A 26018-nucleotide genomic window follows, 5' to 3' on the forward strand; every position below is an offset into this window, starting at 1 on the left:
TTATTACTGCATGTTTTCTGTAAATGTACAACTTTTTAGATGAGCATCACGACTACAAAGGAGTGACCACTGACATGGTATTAGTTAAAGTAATGGTAGCATAAAGGGGCTGATATCACTGAAATTGAGAACCACAATTACTTGGCAACCTAAATTTACCTTCACTTTGGAAGTAGAACAAAAAGAAAACAACAGATGCCTTTGAAATTTCAGTTTGTTAAAATTATACAAAATCCTCCTGTGGCCAATTGAATATGTCTGCACTGTATGTTGAATTTATTTTTTTTCTTAAGCTGAGAGAGGTGTATGAAGTGCATGAATGACACAGTTTTTTCTCTTACTTCAATATTTAGTGGTGGTTGGAATGGGGGAGCACCTGCTTGCTATAATAAATGCACTCAGTTACAGGAACTCAAGTGGCAGTACTGGTGGAGAGGTAATGGTTGTGTCTGAAAACTCTTTTTGTTGTTGCTGATTTGTACTGGGATGGTTTATACAGCAACCTCATAATAGGCTGTTATATTTGTTGTGGGATGAGATTGAAGGGAATGACATCCTTGGTGTGAGAAAAAAAGTTTTCTTCTGCTATAGGTCTGTTCTGTTAGTGTTGTCCAATTACTTGTATGTCCAACTGAACTGCTTTATCCACCACACATCAAGAGCGTGATACCATAACATTTAGTCTTAGACAAAAACTTGTGATCACTAACAAGTAGAAATATGTGGATTTCTCAGGTTGTAATTAATAGGCAGTTATGATTACAGTCTGTTATTTAGCATGCATATTGTAACATTCAACTGTTCCACATGGAGAATGAATGCATGCAAAACTAATTCCACTGAAGAATAAATACTTTGGAAATAAAAAACAAAACTCTTTGCTGGGACTATAAAATCAACACATTTTTAAAACAGAAAAAGAAAACACTAAAAAAACTACATGCATAACCTCATAACAATACTTAGGCTAATTATTTTCTCTTCACACTTCAATAGCCTCAGCATGTCATTTAATGGGGTCTATATTATAAGTTCGAAGTCTGAAAACCTTGAATTTTATATGGTCAACTCCACATGAGCGAAGTTTACAAACATCGAACCTAAAATGTAAATAAAGTAAAAACAAAAAAAAACCTACCTGAACACTCTATGCAGGGGGACAAGCCCCCCTGCACCCCTCACACCCCCTGCTACTTAAATATACCAACTCCAAGATCGCACTACATTGAAATGAAGGGAAGAATTCCCTACTGCGATCTCCGTTGAAACGTTCGATGTTTGAAAACTTCGCTCATATGATGCCGATCATATAAGATTCAAAGCTTTCAGACTTCGAGCTTTTAATATAGACCCATTTAATGCACTGGTGATGTGAAGGTTGTAGTCATCCACATGGCTGTGCAACTAGTTTTGAAACCCTTTCAATGACCCATAAAAAAATTACGTCTTGAACAGCTTTACAGCAAAGATCTTTAGGAAAAACACATACTCTAACACCTTCCTGCACTACACTAGCAACCATCTTTTCACCAAAAGAAATCTGTCATCAAGGGCCAAATGGTGAGAGCTTCCAGAATGGTTACCCTGGATGAAGAATTTGCAGATGAGTGTAGTGTAATAAAGAGTATGTTCCTCCACAGAGGTTTCCCCGAACCCCTCTTAGATATGCTCATACAAGAAGTAAAAGATAAGAGATGTGATAAAGTTTATGTCCCGCTATTATGTATAAAACCTAATGTGGTACATATAGATATAGGAAGTACACCTGAGGAAATTAAGGACATGACTTTTGTCACTACTCAGCATGAGGATACTAACACCCCCACAAAGTTTATTACTACATTTAGCACACATAATAATGTATGTCTAACTATCCTAAAGAAAAACTGGGAGTTATTTAAAATGTACCCAAATGTTTACCAAAAATTTGGTGACTGTCCAAAAGTGACCTATAGGAGGGGTAAGAATCTTAAAACACTTTTAGAACAGTCTGACACCACTGTTGTTAGGAACCCTGGTATGCATAAATGTTTAAATTGTAATTTTTGTAAATTTGTGGAAGAAACAAACGCTTTCCAGATAAATGGCCTACTGTACAAGCTTAAGGGTAGATATAATTGCAATTCCACCTTTGTTACATATTTGGCAAGGTGCTCATTCTGTGCAGCCTTCTATATTGGAAAAACTGAGAGAAGACTACGTGACAGGATTTATGAACACCAATACGCCATAAAGAAATGTAAACCTGAAAATGTCCAAGCAAAACATATTGCTTGTTACAAAGACCATTATTTTAAATTTATAGTAATCGACCAAGTAAAAATAGACAGTAGGGGAGGTCCGAGACCCCTCAAACTTGAGGAACTAGAACTAGTATGGCAGGTCAGGTTAAATGCGTATAGTGTTCCGGGACTTAATGATTCCTGCTCTATTAGTAGTGTGTTAAAATTAAATAGTCTCGAGGTAAACAGAGAATAACATGTTTGTTTATAACAGTAGGTATAATTTTATGTACACAATCCATTTTTATATAGGTGTGTGTAAACAACACATTTCTATTAGATAGTGTTCACTACCTGTCATTTTTTACCATATTATTTATTTTCTTACTGTTTTAAAATATGGGTGTCTTAGGTAATTACGTTTGTAGTTTGTGTTTTTGTTTATTACTTCTATTTTTATTTACTTAATATGTCATAAAGAGTTAACGTTTTTAAATTGATGATTTAATTAGTGATTACCAATTAATGCAGGTGTATATATAAGCAATTGTTTTAACAATTGGATTTGTTTCTGTAGAAGTCAGCTACTGAGGCTGATGAAAAGCGCTTCAAATACTTAAACTTTTGTCTGACTGCAACTTGCTTCAGTTCCTGTTTTTACTTGTTCCAGTTATTTTGCCAGTTTGTTGTGGAGTTTTAATATAGACCCATTTAGTGCACTGGTGATGTGAAGGGTGTAATCATCCACATGGCTGTGCAACTAGTTTTGAAACCCTTTCAATGACCCATAAAAGGCACAGTTAGTAATTTAAATAACCATACCAGCTCAAGGCAAATTGTAGGGGAAAAATTCCCCATTTTCTGTTACCTTTAAGTCAAATTGTTGCTTTGCCTTGCATTCATAAAAAAGCACATTCACAAAAAACTGTTTTTATATGTGGATGTATGTATGGTACAATAGATCCTTTAACGGTAATAGGGACATGCAATTAATCAAGCACAGAATTGGGGAACTACATTTTGTCACATAGCGTTCATTCACACTTCTTTACAGGAACTGTTCAAAATCCATTCACTCTGTATACCTCAACCTCTTTTGCCATAACAAATACAGGAAAAGTTGCCCTCCTCTATCGTCACTGTGATATGCCACATGACCTCAACAGTAAAACCAAAAGTGGAGTCGGTAAAATCCATGGAAATACCAGTGTGTCAAAATTTCATGTGCCCATTCCCAAATCTATCATGAGAAGCACTTGATTTTGCACTGTTCATAGACATGCCTAGTGATTTTTTTCTAGCCTTTTGTTAGGATTTTAGTCTTCATCTGGAATCTCTGTTTAGCCCCTCACTGCAGGAACAGTGCAGGGTTTACTACAACCTAGTCACTTGTAATGCCACTAAGGAATCTTTTGCTTCCAGGATCATGTGCCATTTGAAGACGTGCACTCAGAATCTTCTCTCCACGGACTTCAATATTCTGAATGCCTTGATGAGTTGTTTAATTTGGCACAAATACATTTCTGTTACTGATGATCCAGGCGCATGGGATACCTTTTGTCTCATTCTTCTGCTTGGGTATAATCTCTAAATTCCTCTGAAAACCAGACTGTGTCACTGTCAATGGAAGTTTGCACAGAGCCATGTTTACTAGACTTACACATGTCAACTGAAAGCAGTGCTTTTTTATGAAGGACTAATGCTTTGTGTTCTGAATCTGTTGGTTGAAAGGGGGGATGCAGTTATTTAGGCTGGGATCATGTCACCCTTGCCTGCCATTCAGAAAGAGCACTGCTGGCATCAGATCACTCAATCTCCCTGCCAGAAAATCAAATCAATCTATGGCTTGTACTGCCAGTATGCTACTCACTTACTAGCCTTGCAAGACCAGTACATAGCCTTGCACAAAACTCAATTAAGAAAGGACTTTCCATTTTAATTTGAAAGAAACAAAGTAGGCTTCTGCTATGCTTTGTTAGGGATCAGTTCCATGAAGTGTCAACCAGATGAAACATGCTTGTTGAAATTTCAGTTTAATAAAAGTAAAAAAGGTGCAGGGGAGCAAACCTGCACTCCAATGTGGATGATTTGAACTCTCCATTTACATGTACTAATTCAATGGTCACACAACTACACAGAAATCAGAATTTCACAGAGAAAACAAATAATTGTCAGTGTGCAAGTAGAAGCCATATCAGCAGTGCTCGAAGGTGACTGCTAGGGAGTTGAACTTGAGTTTGAACCCTGCCCATTTTACACTAGAGTATAAATCTTGTTCTCTCCCCCCTCATCAAACTAATCCCTTTTTTCCACTTCCTGGAAATCTCCTCAAAAACAGTAAGAAAGGTCTTAGAAAAACTGCAAACTAGAGTAAACAATTATTTATTTTATTTTAACATTTGTTTACCAGGAAAGTCTGACTGGACATTGGTAGGCAACAATCAAATACAAAATGGGCTTACTAACAGGTGGTCAATTAATTTATTTAAGGAACTTGTGACTCTTATCAACCTTCTTGCTCTCAATAACTTGATCAACAAGATGTTTGTGATGAACCACTTTACCAAATTAACAGACAGAACTTTCAATGGTCATTCAGGTAATAGCCTGAGCAAATTAACTGAAATGGTAGAGCACTTGCTTAGCGTGTAAGAGGTAGTAAGACTGATGCCTGCATTCCCTATGCTTAATTTGCAGCAACCATTTTATTATAATGGCCAAGTGTTGGAGTAAAATGTAGAAAGACCAAGGTACTAGCCTGGCTAGATGCTTCATCTTTTCTGGCAGAAATTAAAGTTATGAGTGTATAACAAATTGCTTCCTGCAGTCCAGAGTTTGATTCTTTTCTCTCAGCTTTTACTTGTCTACTGTGTAATTCAGAGCAAGTTGCTTAAATGGACAATGTTCTGGGGCAATTGTGTAGACTTCTCTGTGGTGTCTTGGACCTTACATCCGAGTAAATACCTACAAACGTTCGACCCTTTCAGACAAAAAGACCTCTCAAAACAGCAGTGCCTAGCTCAGGCTCGAGGCTAGAACTATTTTCTATATTAAAAAACGTGTCTTATATTTTATCCACACCCCTGCCCAAACACTACTGGCTGACAATATACCTCTGCTTAAAGCTTGGCCACTTGTAATTCTACTCGCAATCAATTACAAGCAGACATGAACACAAAATGTTAGTGTGTGTCAGAGTTGACAAGCACTCCCATTAACTCATACAAAACAGCACACGTGTGTGTGTGTGTGTCTATATATATATATATATATATATATATATATATATATATATATATGGATTACCTGAAAGCTTTCACTTTAAAAAGCGCTTTCAAGCGCCATAAAGTCCGCTCAAAAAAAAAACACAATCTTCTTTAATGAAGGGGGCAAGCCCCCCTGCACCCCCCCTGTGGGGGGGCTGTGCCCCCACACCCTCCTACTTTTATATTCTCACTCCGAGGTCGCACTACAGTGGGGAAAAAGGAATTCTCCCTTAACCGCACCATAGTGCGACCGGCACAACCAGCATACATAACTGAAAGTGTTGCTTGGTGAACAGCACTTTGGATATGTATGTTCGGTGATTTTTCGCAGAAAGGCCATGGGGATCTGTACAGATCCCATATATATATATATATATATATATATATATATATATATATATATACCTATATATATATATATATATATATATATATATATATATATATATATATATATATATATGAGACAGTCATACATACATGGTGCACTAACACCCTCATACATCAGGATCCAATGAACACCCTGATTAAGTAAGCTGCTAGACGCCTTCCTTACCTTCAAAAGTCATTTAGATGATGTTACTGACAAGGTAATAATAACTGAAAGCTTGGTGTCCCATCTCTACATTGACAATTTAGGTATCAAGAACAGCCCTAGCAATTAATGCCCTGATTCCTACATTAAAGCACAGTTCCTGTCACTGCTTTAAATTCTGACCAAAGTACACAAGTCTCTGGTTGTCATTAATAACCTTTGTAGGGTCATCTCACTGCACGCTGCTTTGAAGAACATCACTGTCTGACCTTAAATAAGGTTAACTCATTGCCACATCCTGCACATGCTTCCCTGCTTTTCTCCTCACTTGTATAAACAGACTACTGTCATCTTGTAGTTCATAAATTATTCAACAAGTCAGTTTCATAAGGTCTAAGAGCAAACACACAGCATGCTCTTACATCTGGAAGACCAAAGCAAACGTTGAATTAGTTCTAGGCAAAAGAGATCCAGTAAAGTATCATCTGTTAACTGGAACTGCCTTTTGTTAAGTGCACACAGTGAGACTAACTATAATTCATTTAGAATAAAGTTGCTGTTGTTGCACCTTAAAAAGACCTACTCTTGCTACTGCTTCCATGGCAATGGATAATTGTCAATATCCCTACTCTATACAATTCTCCTTTCTGCATGACTGTAAGCATTTTTACCCGGTAATATGAAGTGTCACCACAGCACTACATTTGCCACTGCTGTCACCTTAATATTCTCACCCACTCTCAAGTTAATAATGTGTCTGTACATAGTAGCATTTATTATAATCCATAACCACTGGACATACCAGAATGTCTGTACATATTACAACCCAGAATGTCTGCATTGCTTGAGATTTATTTTCATTGTGTCTGTTGTTTTCAATAATGTTTTTAATTTGTGAACTTAACCAGTTAAAAATAAAGCAATTCCCACACTGCCTGGCAAGACTATGATGCCTATATTCTAGTGTAATTCCCTGAACTGGCAGCACCATTTGGGGGAATACCACAGGAGGAGATGGGGTCAGTGTGTTCACCAATCCGTATGGCTTCTGGGTCTTGTAGAACCAATGGTATCACCAAAGGTCTCATTCTACCTTTCAGCAAAATTTTAGTTACTAATTTCTTATGCATTTTCCTTTGGCACTTTGATAGTCTGCTTTCACTTTCCAAAGAGGACACTCCCTCAGAGTTAAAGGCAGTCACAGCTGGGCCAAATATTAGAAGGATTTTATGTCCCAGGAATGCCCTTAATGTAACCAGTCTTCACTATAAAGTATTTTATTGAACGAAGCACAATGCTTGTGTACTCAGAAACCTTATTATCTTTGCTAAGGCAAATCATGCACTGAATTAAAGATGTCCTCCATCACATCAGTCAGTCTCAACACACTTATTGAGCCTTTCTAGGGATATCATCAGCTTGATGTCATTATTCTTCCTGGAAAACCTGGCTAGGCTAAAGACCCCTCCCCAACTGGGTCGTTAGCCTAGTAATGATCAATGAATCTACGAGCAGGTCACAGTCAAAACAGACTTTGATTAGTAACTAGCAGCACAACCACAAAACTCAAATACAGTAGCAAAACACTCCCAATTTGAGTACTTGTAACTGCAGAGGTTACACAGAGATCAGATCCCGGAGACATCTTGGTCACGACTGTTTCCTATAAATGGAGTTTATGGAATAGTTATAAACGAAAAAGGTAAGGAATGAAAAAGTTACTTAACAGTCTAGTTTTTGTATGGAGTATAATGTGTGAACGGTCTGGAAAATGACTTAATAAAGACAGCCAAGGGTAAAGTACACTGAATTGTTTGGGGATGTTTGCTAGAATATTTTTTTTTTTTTTTGTAATTTGAACAGTGCAAATGTTTGCAAATAAGATGACTTTGACTATATGATGATTTCTTGAGCATTTGTAAAAACATAAAATAAAAATAGCATTTACAAAATACTGATTTAGTGAAAATGCAGTGGAACAAATAATGTGAAAAATTAACGTATCACTATATAATACACACAACAGTGACATGATTCTGCAATACAAAAATTCCACACATTTGGAAACAGCTTAACTACCTTTAGAGATGGTTTTATACTAACTCTGTTTGCTCTATGAGGTTGCAACAGTGTGGAGAACCTGTCATAAGATCAAAGGAAGGACAAGGTAATTAAAGTCTTAACAACCTTTACAATTTGCTGATACCCACCCTCACTCTGTACCTATTGCTTTCAGTAAGGCAAAGCAGGGCAGGCCTGGAATAAATTTGTGGGTGCCCATCCAGTTGTGAAGGATTTTTCTGAAGGCAACTAGAGTGTCACTCTGTTTAAAATGTAAAGTGAATTTATTTCACAGAAGAAGTAAACATTGGGTAATGAATGCATCCCTCCAACAAATTTACGCACTTACAAACCAGCAATAACCAAAACGGACTAAAAACTCCACTTTAATGATGGTAAAAGCAAAACAAAGCTCCCAGTAACTAAATGCTTTGCCAAACAACGTTGGCTTCATCAGAGTTAATGAGAGCTAAAAGCATACACCTTTAAATGCATATCCACATAAATTTGTTGGCCAATCAACACTGAATGATAATTATTAATGATTATTATTGTTTTTGACCCTTCTCCTCGTACATAAAATTGTAAGTAATCATAAAAACCAAAACTGTCCATGAAAAAACATTCCATACTGAAGCTCGTCTTGTTAAAATATATATAATATATATATATATATATATATATATATATATATATATATATATATATATATATATCTGTGTGTGTGTGTTTATTACCATATAACCATATAATAATAACGATAATAAATATACCTCCATTCTATAAATTTAAACTCAAAGTTCAAATTCAAATGGGAAATGTTCCTCAATTGTACAAATTACACAAGAATCGCCTAAATTTCGCTGGCTCTTTGCTTCAAAACTGAGATGATGGATATACTACCATTCAAGCCTGGGAAGCTTGTGGCGTTGAACCTAACCTGCCACCTATATTCCCTATTTTCAACTCTAAGCCTATTGTCATCACCCCTGTCACTCGGAACAACCTGGTCAATAACAAAGAAAATAAATTTCTTAAAGTTAGGGCAGACAGTACTATGAATAAACAAGGCAATGTGTACATTTTTTGTTTTTATGGCTCTAGGTGTTCAGCTATTCTGTCCCTGAGCCTACGTGCTGTTTTGCTCACATAAAACCCTAGACAGCTGGTACAAGATGCAATGTATACCAGCATAGACATGTTGCACAATATCTCCCTGGGCATGGAAGGGACCTATCATAGCTTTGTACTGAAACATACGGACAGTCATTGATGTATTTACAATATTTACATGCCCCACATTTGTACATAACCAAGTTGTGGGTCTTTCAAGAAGATTCTTGCTGGTTTTACCCCTACTGAACACCACCCTGGGCGCTAACCCCAGCTTTTTTTTTAGTCTGCTCGTCCAAACTTGTATGCCAGAATAGTACAGTTTTGTACCTACCATAAATGTAGATGTTCGAAGATCCACATTGCTGCAGTCATAACCTGTGGGTAGTCCGCTGTCCTCGGTAAATGTTAGGCTCAGATCTGGTACTAAAGCGCATGACCGACGCCATATCCTCAGTCTTTCTTGCCCCAGATGTCAGAAGGCCTTAAAAAGCAAGGCCATAGCCAAAAATAGAAAAATACCCAATCACCAAAAAAGCAACAATAGATAAACTACAAACCACACAGCCACCCCAAACTACAGAGGGGAAGGAGGGAGGGTAAATTGGACTGCAGCAATGTGGATCTTCAACATCTACATTTATGGAAACTGTACTATGTTCTTCATCTCACATTGCTGCAGTCATAACCTGTGGGTAGAATCCCAAAGCAAAGGCAAAGGGAGGTTGGTAAAATCAGATAGCATTAGGAGCTGCTAACATGCCCTGTAAAACTGCAGTGGCAAACCCAGCCCTAGATTTGGAATAAAGAGGAAGATGGTAATGTTTAGAAAAAGTGTGCACTGAATTCCAGGTAGCTGCCTCCAAAATATCCTTAGTAGCTACTCCCCTTAAAAAAGCAGTAGAAGTGGCAGTAGCCCTAGTGGAATGAGGTCTGATTCCAGCCGGAACCTCCTTACTATGATGAGAATAACAAAAAGCAATGCAATGGCCAATCCACTTAGAAATAGTTTGTTTCGAAACAGGTTTTCCTTGAGATCCCAAGGCAAAAGAAATGAATAACTGTTGGGACTGTCTGAACCCTTTAGTTCTGCTCAAATAATAACGTAACTGCCTGTGAATGTCCAAAGAATGCAAAATTTTTTCCCCCTTATTTTGGGGATCAGCATAAAATGTAGGCAGATGAATAGATTGGTTTAAGGCCACATTAGAAACAACTTTAGGCATAAAAGTAGGATTAGGAGACCCTATCCTTATGAAATATCAGGAAGGGTTCAACTGCCATTAGAGCCTGTAATTCAGATACCCTTCTAGCAGACGTAATGGCCAACAAAAAGCAGTCTTCCAAGACAAAACTTCAACTCTGAAGTAGCTGCAGGTTCAAAAGGAGGTAATGTGAGCTTTTCCAACACAAAATTGAGATCCCAGGAAGGAGTAGGAGCTCATTGGGGTCTTATGTTCTTTGCCCCTCTAAGAAACTGCTTGAACAACGGGTGAGAGAATAATGGTGGGTCACAGTCATAGTGAGCAGAAATGGCTGCAGCATGAACTTTTACAGAGGAGAAAGACAAACCCTTGTCTAATAATTCTGTAAGATACTGAAGTGAAACACTCAAATTAGGCACTGAAACATTAAAGCTCTTTGTTTTGCTCCAAAGAAAAATCTCCTCCATTTATCAGCATAAACTTTCCTTGTACTAGGCCGTCTGGCCTCCAAAATAACATTCAAAACTTGTTGACCCAGGGTCTAAAACAGAATTGCTGTCAGATGCAGGGACTGAATCCTGACATTGAAATGATTGCTTGCCTGGGACAAAAGTTGTGGAATTAATGGCAAAGGCCAAGGAGGCTCCGAAAGTCCTCAGCAGAGGGTACCAGTGCTGTCGTGGCCAATCTGGAGCTATCAGAATCATGCAAGGCTTGTCCTGCCTGACCTTTAGGAGCACCTTGGGAAGGAGAGGCAGAGGAGGAAAGGCATAAACATGAAGGTTGTTCCAACTGAATGATAGAGCATCCACTTTCCAAGCTTTTGGGTGAAACAGCTTTGTGCAAAACTTTGGCAGTTGGTAATTCAGTGGAGAAGCGAACAGATCTATGTCTGGAGTCCCCAAGCCACCGTCAACTGTTGAAAAACATGAGGATGGGATCCACCATCTGTCTGCACAAAACATCTGCTAAGGAGTTCTGTGCTCCTGGCAGAAACCTTGCCTGAAGAGTGAGTCGCAAACTGAGAGCAGTCTCCCACAAAATCATAGCTTGTCTGCAAAGATGTTGATGTACCACATGACTGTTGTGTTGTCTGTCTGAATCAACACTTGTCCTGGGTGAAGTAGATCCTTGAAAGCCATCAATGCAATTGGACTGCTAACATCTCCTTCATGTTGATATGCAGATGTTGTAGTCTGGCAGGCCGTCTTGAACCCATTTTCCATTGAAGTGTGCTCCCCAAGCCATGTCTGAGGCATCTGTCATTCAGAGAGTCCCTTGTTTAGGTGACATTCCTGAGCCCACCACAAAAATTCCTTTGGATGCAAGGTATCATCTGAATGACAGTGTGCAGTGTTGAGTCCATACGCTTTTGAGATACCATTGTAGCTTCCTCATATGCAGTTTAGATGCCATGAACCCCAAGGCTTGAAGGACTGTCCTTGCAGTCAGCCTGGACCGTAGAGACAATTGTTGGAAGTAAAGGGTAAGATTTCTTTGTTTGTCCGGGGTCAAAAATGCCATCTGAGAGGCTGTATTCAGTCTCACACCCAGAAAGCACATGTCCTGAGAGGGTACTAGACTGGACTTTGTTTCCAGAATACCCTAGCCACCTTAACACTGCCATAACATACTGTAGATGGTGAAGTAGCTTGACTTTGTCTTGAGCCAGAATCAGGCAATTGTCCAAATAAGGATAAATTTGTATTCCCCTTAACCTGAAGAAGGCTATCACCGGTGCCAGGACCTTTGTGAACACCCTGGGAGCAGTAGATAAGCCAAAGGGCAATGCAGAGAACTGATAATGTAAAGTCCCAGGAACCTCCTGCAGCTGGGCCTGATAGGAATGTGAAGATAAGCCTCTTTGAGATCCAGAGTTACCATCCAGTGATCTTTGCCTAATAGAGGCAGAAGTTGTTGCAAAGTTAACATCTTGAATTTTGGAATGTCCAGGTATGTGCTGAGAATAGACAAATCCAGAATTGGCCTCCAAGTGTTTCCTTTCTTTGGTACAAGAAACAGAGGGACCTCCTGGATAGCCCCATGTTTAGAAGTAAAGAAATCTGTTTGTGAGCATCCACCTTTGCTGAGAAGGAACATGCCTTTGAAAGGAGGCAAGGTGTGAAAATAAAACTTGTAGCCTCGATCTATAATGTCCAACACCCATTTGTCCTGAGTAACTAAAAGCCAATTTTGCCTGAAAAGTGCCAACTTTCCTCCCAGAGGAGCTGCCAGACAGGAGGGATCTGGCAGCTGGAGATACAGGTCATTGGGTCTGTTTAAAGGCTGGCCCCTGCCCTCACCTAAAGATTGTGCAGGTGAACGCCTGAAAGAACCTTGAGCATGAGCTCTGCCCCTACCACGCCTAGATCTGCCCCTAGACTGTAAATCCATCCCTTAGTAGGTTCTGCTAAACTTAGGGGCTGCACCTGTAAAAATCTTTAACAGTTTGCATAGACTTAGCTTTGTCTTCCATTTTCTTCAAAACTGACTCCACAGGAGAACCAAACAGAACTTCAGACTGAAGGGAGCATCCAAAATTGAGCTTTAACATGCTCTGACAAGTTCTGATCCTTATAACTGATCCAGTGGCAGCCACCCTGGAAGAGGCCTGAAGAGCATCAAAACCACACTGCAAAGAATGCTTACCCACCTGATCAGAGGCATGAACTAAATCCTGCAATTCTTTACACTCAATGCCCTCTGCCAAAGCATCTACCTTAGATTTCAACTGACTTAGGAGAAAATTCTGGTACTTCAGCATATGAAACTGGCAATTCAAAGCCCTCATTGCTAGAGTGGAAGAGGTATACACTTTTTTACCCCACCTATCCAAAGCTCTAGAGTCTTTATCCATAGGAACTGGATTCTTTACAACAGAAGCCCTGACACCCTTAGGTCCCTGGCTAATAGTTTCGGGTCAGCTCTGGGGCTCTTATACAAATATTTATGAGCCTCAGGCACTCTGTAATACCTGTCTGGCTTGACCGGGCAGGAGGCAAAGAATCAGGATTAAGGGAAGCTTCAGAGAAAACATCCTGAACAACATCCAAAACAGGGTATAGCCAAGGGCCTATGCTGTGGTAAAACAAGAACTCCCTAAGTCTCTTTCTTGAATCTGAGAAATCCTGACCTTCCCACTTAAAATGCTCTCATATGGAATGCAGGGTTTCAGAAAAGAAAAATCCTCTGGAAGCAGAAGGACTAGAATCCTCTGCATCTGAATCAGAATAAGGAGGAAAATCCTGAATGTCTTCAGAAGACTCAGAGTAATCTGAGGAATGCTCCAATCCTTCCACCTCTGGCTCCCCCCTAGCCCTCTTATCTGGAGGGCAAAGAACCCTGATTAAGGAAATTAAATCTTCTGCCATTTTCAGCATATGCTTTTTAGGTACAGAACCTGCAGAACTAGGGCTGACGCCAGAGGAAGACAAACCAGGCCTAACCTTGGAAGGTACCTTAGAGACAGAAGTAGAAGGCCTAACCACCTTATGTAAAGAAGGGACTACAGAGACCTGAGAGGCCCCTCAGCCTGACTCGACTCCTGAGAGGCCACATCCTGCAAAACTAAAGGCTCCCCCTGAGACTCAGCTGAAACCTCGGCTGGGTCCACAGATTCCACCGTAGTTTCTAAAGAACCTGGACTTTAATGATTTTTCCTTATGCTTTTAGCGGTAGCGGCGCGGGAGATCGGCGGGCGGGCATATTACACCGCTTACGAAGAGACAGCCTAGCACAATCTAACCTCTAACCTATGAATGCTTATGCTATATATAGCACAAAGCAGCGACACCTACCACGTGCTGCTCAGGCCCCAAGCAAGGAAAGAGAGAGTGTGGTAATCCCTTATCACAAAGTACACAAGAACACTTTTTAGCGGTAGCGAGCGGTGGAGGATCGGCGGCATATTGTAATTACAAGCACATCAGACAAGCCTACCACACATCAACACCTGCGTTTAATGCGGCTTATTAAATTATTAGCACAGCGACACCCACTCATACACGCAAGGCTAAGCCCTGCTAGCAAGTGGTAAAAGAGGTGAGTATCCTGATGTGGTAATCCCTTCCCACAATTTTTTCTGACATCCGATTTAACTGGAGGCAGACTGAGGCAAGAAAAGAAAAATATTCCCCAACGGGGTACTTAGCCCAACTTGGGGTCTGAAACTCAGAATACGAAAATTTCAGGACTTGAGAGCGCACTTTGCAGCGCTGCTTCTTCTTGGACCATGCGGCAAGAAAGACTGGGGATAGGGTCATGCGCTTTAGTACCACGGCGTGCTGGCGTCAGATCTGGAGCGAGCGACCCGACGCGCCAGCCTAACACTTTGGTATTACAGCGGACTACCCACAGGTTATGACTGCAGCAATGTGAGATGAAGAACATCTATTGATTACTTCCACCAATAGGGGTGCCTTATAGTTGTATCTCAATATAAATACTTCAGTATTTTTAATTTGTGGTTTCTTTCGCGTAGTACACCCCCCTCCCCACAATATAGGGGGAAAAGCCATACTCCTTTTACTTGTCACCTCCTAGTGCAACTTCACTAGCAATTTCAGGGGGTAGCCTCTTTCGGTTTATTTTGTTAAATTTAAGCACTTAGATTTAATGTCTGCAGAGCTGTTGGTCTTATGGAAATGCAAGTAGTCCAGCAGGCTTGGGTCCTCAAGAGAGATGCATGCAGGAGGCAGGTCACTGTTCAAGGGCCTACAAAAGACAAGAGTATAGTATAGAAAAAGGGTCTTAAGCTTACCTTGGTTATCGTAGGGTTGTTAGGCAAGAATTTTTTTTTTAGACAGGAAGAGCTGGGACTTTTTCAGTTGAGCTATGTTTCTGGACAGGTACATGCCAATTCCTGAGATATAACACTCATTCATTCATTGATTTATTTATTTTTGCTTTCTGAGGTAACAACTGCTGCATTAATTACAGGAGTTCTACCATTTATTTATTTTTTGATTACCAGGATTGTCTGACAGGTCCTTGCAAGATCTCTTTTCAGTGGTGGCCTGGGGTGAAAAGCTCCACAAAATTACACATTTTAACAATAATAAAGACAATACTGTAGACAATACAGTAAATTATAATGTAACACATGACAAAATTAATGACTTGGCTCAACTTTTGTTTTCAAGAGGAAGGTGAAACTAGTTCTAAGCAGTGTAAGGTACTTAGTGTAAAGGGAAGGATGGCTAGGAAGGGGGTTTTAATGAGAGTGGGACATACTGTAATTAGGATGAGACAAAAGCAAGGAGGCATTATTAAATGGAAGATGGCTGCAACAGTTTGTACAGCAGGAGAGATGTAATAGTTTACAGTTGGGAGAGAGAGAGTAAGACTGGAGAATTCTAGGAAGAGAAAGGACAGACAGCATGATTTGAGGGAAAGAGAAGAGTGGAGTTAAAAGTTAAACTAAACATAATTTGGATGCAATATATGAATAGTTGTAGAAAAAAAGCAAGAGATGCAATGGTTAGTTTAGCCACATTAGCTGAAACAAGAGCAGTGCAGAAATTAAATAGGTAGTCCTCTAGTTTTATTTTGAAGTAGATGGGGGGTTATTAGGCTAGTAGTAGCAGTAGCAGTAGTTCCATGATTTAGATACATATATGGAATACAGGGACTCACCAAAGGTATTGCATGATTTTTTTTTTATCTGAAGTAGGTGTGTGTGTGAGACGAACAAAGGGGCCCTGTGACAGGGTACCATTGCAGGAATGGAGTGTGGAAGTGGCATTTGTCAGGAAAAGAGAGTATTCTATATGCCATTTTTAGCTGTGTATAGCTGATGCTTTTTACAAATTTTAACCAGTTTAGCTTTTGAGTGCTAGTCAGTGATGAGTTGAGTTGGGCAATTTGGTAGCAAATTTGACAATTTTGTTGTAGCACTGTTGTAGTTTTTGAACTGATGTTGAGTTAATGTTTGTATGGATAAGTAAGGCATAGAGTAAGCTTGATAGAAGACAGGATGTAGCAACTGTTTTGCATGATTGTGCAGTAAGCAAGTTAGAAGCTCAGTAAAGTAGGCCTAATTTACAGTGAATGTTTCTCACTAAATACTGAATGTGTTTGTGAAATTTAAATTGATCATATAAGATTATCCATAGTAGTTTGTCTTTTAGGTATTTTTCCGTTATCGGGGCAACACTTCCAACACTGTAGCAGGTGCTTGCAATCATCGCTCAGTTCTTAGCCCTGAAGAGGTTTATTTTTTAAATAACTTGGTTAATCCTTCCAGGCTGGTAGTTTCTCTTCAGGGGAGACCCCTAGTGGTAACTGAAAACCAGCTAATTCATTCAGATTATTTTCTTTCCTTATATGTACGCTGCATGTACGGTTTATAGGGTAATTTTACTAATGTCTCTGTTTATGCAACTCATCGTTGGGTGATTTTGTTTACAGCAATAATGTCAGTACTAATAAATCAGGGGTCATGTCCTCAGTAATACGGCTATGGCAAAATGTTGATTTCGGAAGGTAAAGCGTTTTAATTTTTTTACATGTGACAACGTCGTAAACATTTACTGCCAATGTAGTTGTTGAGGTATGATTTCTTCTAAAGTAGGTAGGACTTGCCGCAGTCAGAGTTGAGGTTTGGCTGATATGGAGCGGATCTTGGGCGGAGTTTATGCTTGTGGTGTGACTTCTCTTGAAACAAGTCTAGTAGTTTCAAATGTTTCTTGGCAACAGTAGCTAATGGGAAAGCGAAGTTTACGTAAGTGAAAAGTTATTTCTCCTATGCATTTCAACATTTTAGCATTAAAATTTATAGTAATGGCCTTTACAAAATTGTAGTAGAGGGTCAGAGAGAGGAGTTTGTTCTTATTTTGTTTCTGTATGCCTGATCTATAGAGTTAAGACAAAGGAAGTCTCTGTAAATGATGGCCTTCCACCTTTTAGCACCAGAAAAATCTTGGCAAAGTCCCAAACGTAGGGACAGATTTTAAGTATTGCTCTTAAAAAGTTGCTTAAATACAGGTCTTGTGTTACCATGCATTTGCCAATGGATTTAAAGTTTGAAACTCAGAATCTTATTTACTGAATTTAGTCCTCAGAGACTTCCCGCAAAGGTCCAGAAAATCACAAGTGTTATAAGGAATGGACTTAAGTTGGGCAAAAATCTGGGCAGTCTGTGAAAATCTGAACATTTGAGAAGTATGCTGTAAAAGACCGAAAGGCTTCAGGGCTAACAACTGTGCGATGATTGCGAGCACCTGCTACCACATTAAAAGTGTTGTCCCAATAACGGAAAAGTATCGTCTTTTGTGACTATTTCTAGTTGTACATTTTCTAGAGGAGAGAGTAGTAAAAGATAGAATTTTTGCTTGTTTAGGATCTAAGAAAACCTTTTTTTTGTTCTACTGTGATTTAGGAGTAGTTGAGACTGAGACAGATAGGTTTACATAGAGGTAAATGATTTTCTCTATAATGGTCTGTAGTCAGTGTAGGGAGGGTGATGAGCATATTACAGCTGCATCATCAGCATACTAAAGCAATGCTGCATGAGCTGAGGCAGAAGCAAGCTTATTAATGAAAAGGTTTCCAAGACTGGAACCTTATGATATGCCAGTAGGTACTGGTAAGTATCCAGAAAAGGTAGAGTGCCATTTGACTGCGTGTGAGCGGCTGTTAATGTAACTGGTGAACCAAATGAGTGTAGCAGTAGTACAGAAACCTAGTAAGAGAAGAGTATGCAGTAATTTTGGATGAGAGCATTAAAAGCTTTGGAAAGTTCAAGGAATATTGTAGATACAAGTTTGTTTTGATTTCTCTATAGGGAAACAGTATTAAGGAAGGACAGTAAGACTGTGGTGGTGCTATGACAGGGGTGAAAGCCAGGCTGGGTGTGTGAGATGAGACTGTTGGACTGGCGGTATTGAATAAGCTGATGATGGACACACCTTTCAAGTATTTTTGCCAGATGTGATAGAATAGAAATGGGATAAAAATTGACAGTGCCACCCTTATGCAAATGCAGAATAAAGGATTATTTCCATAGTGTGGGGACAGTGGCTTCAGACATAGAATGATTGAGTATGGAAAATGATTAGTAGAGAGGAGTGGCAGTTAGGTTTAGGTACTCACCTGGTAGATTTTCAGAGGCTAGCATGGGTTAGTTTTGGCTTTCTAAGGAGTTTTTCAATATTTATGGTTGACACTGGGTAAAACAAAATAGATAGGATTTGGATAAAGTCAGAGGTGAGAAAGGTAGAGCTTGACTTGCACATTGTTGTATTAGTGCAGCTACTCCATCCATCTATCCAACCATCCACAACCCCTTTTTCTCATTTTTGACATGGGGTTTGGGTGTCACTTCAACAGTGACAATCATCTAGAGCCAAGGATCACACTGCCGGGTAGCTAGCCCTGCCACAGTAGTTCTTCCACACCACACAGTTGCATGCATACACACACCTAAGTCCAACCCACCTACTGCATCTTTTTGGAATGTGGGAGGAAACCCACACAAACACAGAGAGGACAAGCAGACTACTCACAGAAGGCACCCTAGCAGAGAATCGAACAGGGGAACCTATTGCTGTGACGAGACAAGGCTATCTGCTGTGGTGCTGTGTCACTGCTCCACCCTTAGTGCAGCTACTGTGTCTATGAAATAAAGAGTTGAATTTACTTGCCATTTCTCAGCTGGACAGATTGTGAAAGAGGTCAGGGTGAGAGCTTTTGGAAGAAAAAAAAAAGACTTTGGGTTAGAGTTATGCGAGTCTTAGAGAGAGATGTGTAGTAGCTCCTTTTGTCAGCTAGGTTTTTAGAGAGGTTGTGTACTTGTCTATAAGACTGATATGAGGATTGTGTTTTGTGTATGTGCCATGTTCTCTAAGCTTTATCTTTCTGCATTAGGTACTCTGTTTCTGATTTTAGCCAAGGTGCAGAGTTAACTATAGTTCTACTTTTCTGTGTGGGAAATGAATTAAGAATACTGAGGAAAGTAGAGACTAATACGGCTACAGTTTGAACCAGTGGAAGACATTTGAGTGATGACCCATTACACTGTACTAGGGAAAGTATAGCAGAGTTAGGGTCAAAGTTCTTTACATTTCTAACTTGTTTAATATTTATAAATTTGCATATGCTGTTTTAGCTATTTCCTGATTCATCTTACTACAAATGGATCTAGATTTAGATCTTGTTGATTGTTAACAATTCCTCAACAGAGGATGGTGTTTGCTAGGTCCAAATAGACTGAGTGGACTGTGTTACTTCAGTCCACACCCTCTGTGACCTTTGTGAAAAATTTCACTGGGTTGATAAGACAAACTTCCTTTACAAAACTGAGTGTAGTGGTGTATTTTTTGTCAACATTTTTATTGCAATTTTGATCAAAATAACTTACAAATTATATCAGTTAACTAAATACAAACAAGAAACTGGTACAAAGTCCACAACAACATTTGACAGTTAATCAACCATTATTATTATTCTAGTAATTCTTTAAGCTTTTGCCAAGATAAAAGTTTGTGTGTAAGGTTTGAAGATGTATTGTACATTGTCTGTATTTCTTTATTACATACATTTTTGCTGAGGAAATAAATTCCTTAAGATTCAAAGGTTGGTACTAGGCTATCAGCCCTAGGGCCTATACAAGCCCCAATTCAACAATTCTCTTCCCATTTCTTTCTTTATTATTTACCCTAGCCCTGGTGACCTGTGTATCAGGGTGATTGACGGGTCCCTCTCCCATCTTCTCCCATCCATTCCTCTTGGTTCCTCTTGAAGGAGGCACTCTGCATTACTCCACTTGTCACTTGTCTGGAGCTGGATTTGGAGCGGCTACTTTTTTTACAGTGTGGTTCTAAGCCATTGCCATTTAGCAACCCATTGGGGACATAGGGATTAATGCCCAACTTAGTAAGTTTATCTATGATTCCAGAGTGGGGATCAAAGGCCAAAGGCCTTTGTCTAGATAGATAGTGTGTGTGGAACCTTACCTTACCCCCTTGGCCATGGCTCTGAACTGAAAGATAAGAGAGGATGTTTTTGCTTTTCCAATTTATTGTAATGATTTTCCTAGCCATAGCTAGAGTTGGCCATAGAAGATACACCTATATTTTTGGTATGGCATCCGGAATTGAAGCATTAAATAAAATCAAGGAATATGAAACAATACAATTGTCTGACCACAATGCAACAAAATTTCCAAATTCAGACGACAATGGTACAATCATTCTACATTTAATAATCATGTGAAGCCAATTAGTAACTATAATCTCATCACATCTGCAACATTTTATTTCCTTTTTTTAATAAATCAAACCAATTTTATGTGGTGTTAAAATGCTTCTATGTAGATATTTCCAAGTAAATATTTTCCAAAAAAGTGGCAAAGTAGTGCAATTTACAGATTTTAGTGATAACTTCTTGTTAATTTCAGAGAACATTCCATTATTTATCTTTGTTAGATATTCTCAAAAAAATGAGTCAAAAAGAACTAATTCTGAAGATAAAAAGAACAAATTCTGATCTTAAAACTTTACATATTATTGATAAATAAGACTTATATTTTTGATTCTTCACTATTAATCTTAAAGAAAAATTCTTGGTGTGGGGTTTTTATTCACAAGTTAATGTTAGTCTTATTTCATTGCTGATAAATTATCTAAATATTTGACTATCTAAGCAATTATTTTTCTTCATACTATATTTAACCAATAAATGATCAACTGAATACATTTTATTTCCATCTAGAAATTGATATCAAAACTTTAAGTTGTCTTTTTCAAAATCAAGCATTTGATTAAAATTAAGTGACTCCACACAACCATTTGTACATGCTATAGGAAACATCAAAGTTAATGCTTTAACTAGGTGGTTACTATCCATTACTTTCCTAAAACATATTTAAAATGTAATTAATGTATGTAATAGAAACAGGAAAATTTCTATTATTCAGACAAAAATTGTTTATAACCCAATAAATGTTATTAATGTTTGAGTTATAAATTGTATTTACTTCAACTGAATTATCTAAAAATAAGAGTTCTTCATGCAGTGTCTTCCAGTTTGAAGTATAAGATGAATTTAGCCAGTGACCTACTATATTTAGGATTGCATATTTAGCATATAAATCTATATTAGGAAATCCAATTCTACCTTTTACCCAAGATTTAACATGCCAAGCAATTTCTCTTCTTGGTTTTTGAGGGTACCAGAAACTTTTAATTAATATAAGGTTTAATTGTTTAATAGTTTTATTGGAGGGCATTAAAACAGATTGTATATTGTATAATATTTTTGGCAGAATAATCAGTCTATCTTCCAGAGTAAAGTGCATTTTATTCCAAATTTCTATTAATTTTAATAATGTATTTACTAATGCTTTATAATTAGTGTTTTTTCTTGTGTCTTTCCAGCAATTTTTTATACTGATTCCTAAATATTTAAGTTATTTCCCCAGTTGAAATCCTTATAATTTCTTAAAAAGATATTTAACTTTTTATTAATGTTTATTTTTTATTATGATTAAATCTTAAAGATGACATCCTTTCAAAACGTTTTACTGATTTAATCTGCTCTAATGAAGACACAGCATCACCAATAGTTAATAGGATATCAACTGCAAATAACTGGATTATAGAATTAATTATTTTTTTATGGAAAATCCCTTTATCTATTTATTTGATCTAATAGATGCTGCAAAGGGGTCTACTGACAAAGCAGCCAATAAGGGAGACAAAGGATATCCTTGTTTTGTTCCTTTAAATATTTTGAAGGAACTAGATAAGACTGAACAAATTTTAATGTAAGACAATGAATTATTCATTATTAATTCCACAAAATCTAATAAAAAATTATATTTGAGTACTTTACATAGATAATCCCAATTAACTGAATCAAAAGCTTTATCTAAATCTATGCTTATAACTGAAAGCTCTTTTTGCTTTATTAGCAACATCTATTACAGATAGGACTCTAATAATGTTATCTTGAGCTTTCCTATGCAGAATAAATCCAGTTTATCCGATTCAACTAGTTTTGGCATGATGCTATTTAATCCCTTTGCCAAAATAGACAAACATTTTATAATCAACATTAAGAAGAGAGATTACATGATAGGATGAATATAGTTATGGGTTTTTTCCTTTTTCAGAATAGGAGATATTAATGAAAATTTCCAAGAAGTAGGCAGATTTAATGTATTTTTGATCTCTTCAAATACTTTTAAAGAATTAATTTATATATTCTCTGGCATTGTGCCATCTAAACCTGGGGCCTTGTTGTTTTTTACATTCTTAATTTGCTCCTTCAGTTCCCTTAAAGAAATAGACTTATTTAATGTATTATTTTGTTCTTCTGTTAATTTATGTTTTATATTTTCTCTTAAAAGTTATCAGTTAGTTTGTCAAAAGTTAAAGTAAACTTTGTCATTTAGAACTACACACGTGTAGCCTAAATTAAATGTTGTGCATCAGCTCAATTCTTGTGATTACAAAGAAAAGTGAAACAACACAGACAAGTAGAGGAATAAACATGAATACAATACTAGTCCCAATACAGAGAAGAAAGAGCAGAGGCATTTACCACCCTCATATATGAAAATAATACCCTCCCCTGAATTAAATTAACTACCCTATTTAAAGTAGTACAAAACACACTACAGACAGAAATGCCTAAGTTATCTGGCTAATACTGCATTTGAATGAGTTAAATAATACTGACTACGGATATAATAAATAAATATTGCACTTACTTGGAACACATGTAAGTATATACTGCACAAATAAATAGAAATTGACTTATTATGTGTCCAGACCTCTGAGTCTAGTGCCAGAGTTCAGAAGTCTAATCACTGTAGAGAAGAAACTGTTACTAAATCTTGTAGTCCTGCAGTTTATCACCATCATGTGTTAATTTATTATTAATCAATTCATAAGGTTTCCAAAACTTTTTAGTATATCTTTCAGGTCTGTTGCTTTTCTAGTTTTACATTACTTTTGTATGCAATGTCATTAATCTGATTTATATTACTTATCCTTTTAGACTTCATTTTTCCCAAAGGGATGACTATACATTTTTGGCGTAAGTTTGAGGCCATGATTTTGCTCCATAGCATTTGAGTTAATGAATTCCAGGAATCTGGCTGGGGTGTTAGGGGCTAGGGCTAGAAGCAGTCCTATAAGTAGTTGTTGTGGTAGTTGAAGTCACTTGTGATTTGGTGTGACGTTATATCCTCCATTGTTTCCAGTGGAGTCCTTGGATGGGATTCCTGGGATTGAGAGGGTGTTCTAGTGTGCGCACCAGTTGTATAGCAGTTTGCCTATGGTGAGTAAAACTTGTATGTTTTCTGATGCTTCATGGTAGCCACCCAATCGAATGTGGGTGTAGGTGTCCTTTATGGAAATGGACACTCCCCTTTAAAGGTTGGACCTGAACTAGAACGAAGCATGATGATGATATGGAGGTGTGGTAAGCTGGAGTGCTCTCAGGAGCCTGAACCAGGTTTCAGTTTACTGCACAGACAGATGTTCTCCATACTGAGAAGAGATTTAGACGAGCCTTGGCCCAGTATCCGGAAGCCAGTGGTGACAGGTGTGGTGCATCCCTTGCATGGCAATGCGGCTTGTCCAGCTATAGCTAATCTATGTAAATTTTTAGGGTTACTAGAGTAAGACTGAATCTTTATTTTTCCATCTTTAATGATACTTTGTGGTTCAATATTTCTAAGCACTTCTGATTTAAATCTTTCAGTTCAGTGTTTACTTTTTATTATCAGGTTTGAAATTTAGTTTTAGTTTACCAATTTTTGACTATATTTCAGTTAATTCCTTGCCCCACTCTTTTCTTTTACATTGATACCAATTCTCAATTCTGCCATATAAGTATGATTTTAGTGTATCCCATAAGATAGTATCAGTAACTTCTCTATTATTGAATGCCATTAATAAATTTAATTCTTTTAATACACATTCCTTGAATCCTTTAATTTTTATAATATAAGCAGGAATTCTCTGCCAATAAATTAAATAATTAGACTTTATATTAAAGTTAAAATCAATAGCATTGTGATCAGTGGACATGAAATTATTCATACTTCATCAGTTTTAGAATAGAGTCTATTAGATGCAAAAACGTTATCAATATTTGTTTGTGTACCAAATCTGAATGAATGAGTATAATTAAGGGAGTTTACAAATTTTACATCATAAATATCTTGTAAATTCATTATGTTTAAAAAATATTTTACTTGTTTAGCAGTAGGAGTTGTTTTTTTTTTTTTTGTCTTTAGTAGTGTCTTTTTTCTGATAAGCAACAATAAAAATCACCAGCTAATAAAATTTCTCCTTTTGCATATATATTTATAACATCTAACCACTTTTTTTGCTATTTTAGATCCAATTCTTGGAACCAAATACATATTCGCAAACTATACTTTTTGTTTATCCCACTAATCACCAATCCCACTGTGTCATTTTTATCTGAATATATATCAACAACTCTAGGCATAGTTAGGGATTTTTTTTTTTTTTTAACTATAACAAGAGTCTACTAAGTGCTGAATAGTCTTTGAATAATAGTTTTCTAAGTCTTTTTTTAATAAATGTGTTCCCTGTAAATAAAAAATATATATACATATATATATATATATATATATATATATATATATATATATATATATATATACAGGCTTTATTTATTTGATAAGACTACCTCTCTTCATGGGGTTATTAAGACCATTAACATTTAGTGAAATACATCTATAAGTTGACATCTTTGAAACAAAACCATTGCAAGAAATGTATGTTATGGTTGTAAAGTAAGAAATAAAATTTATTTTTATTAAATCTTGTTATGGACATAATCATGACTCTAATAATAAACTAATAAAAAACTATTTACATCTCCTAACACAGAATGTGTACTTATGGAAACCACACATATTCATCTCCTTACCAGAATCCATGGTGAAAAAAAATGTTTGATGTCACATTTAATGAAGTTATAACAGTTTCATAGCCTTGCAGAGATAGTCAGACACTGGTATATAGTTCCCTGCGTCTGTGGTGTGTGTCCCCTTATGGAGGAACATTGCAGTTGTCTCTCATGCTTCAGGGACATAACTGGTGGCTAACAAAGTTGAACAAGTTTAGGAGGGGTTCTGCATGGGCATGTTTGACACCATTTATTATATAACCAGGTATTTTACTTGTCCTCACTGATATGGCAGTTTTGGCTTTTCAGAACAAAGAGAGGACATGCACCTTTAAGATATTAAGTGATGTTATGCATTCCATGATTTGCAGAGTTTCAAAGGCTGCCTGCAGGGTGAAAACTGCACTAAGCCTCTCTGCCACTGTGTCTGCTATCTCCTTTAAGTTAAAGTAGGTGATACCATTTTGGAATAATTCAAAGCACTGCTGGTTACTGTTTCTTAGACTCCAAATGTAGCTATAGGAGGACTTATACTTGCCCAATGCCTCAGCTTTCATATTTAGTTCACGTTCATCTTTGGTAATCTTAATGGCAGCTTATAGCGCCTTCTTAAACACTCTAACAGTTTTTAAGATGGTTGGATTTCTATTTACTGTAGGATTTTGGGCATTTTTTTCTATTACTGATCTTGTGTTCATGGATAACCTCTGTTGTTTGCTTTTGA

At 37.5% G+C, this 26018-nt stretch overlaps 1 protein-coding gene across 1 annotated transcript in view; it reads right to left on the minus strand.

The window, feature by feature from the left end:
- Positions 1-26018, minus strand: part of LOC122791483 (protein phosphatase 1 regulatory subunit 12A-like) — a 1771856-nt gene that overhangs the window by 67207 nt on the left and 1678631 nt on the right. The window lies entirely within an intron of this gene.

The sequence above is a fragment of the Protopterus annectens genome, chromosome 17.part0, assembly GCF_019279795.1.
Source record: "Protopterus annectens isolate FY-2018-M chromosome 17.part0, PAN1.0, whole genome shotgun sequence".
NCBI classification, from domain to species: Eukaryota; Metazoa; Chordata; order Ceratodontiformes; family Protopteridae; genus Protopterus; species Protopterus annectens.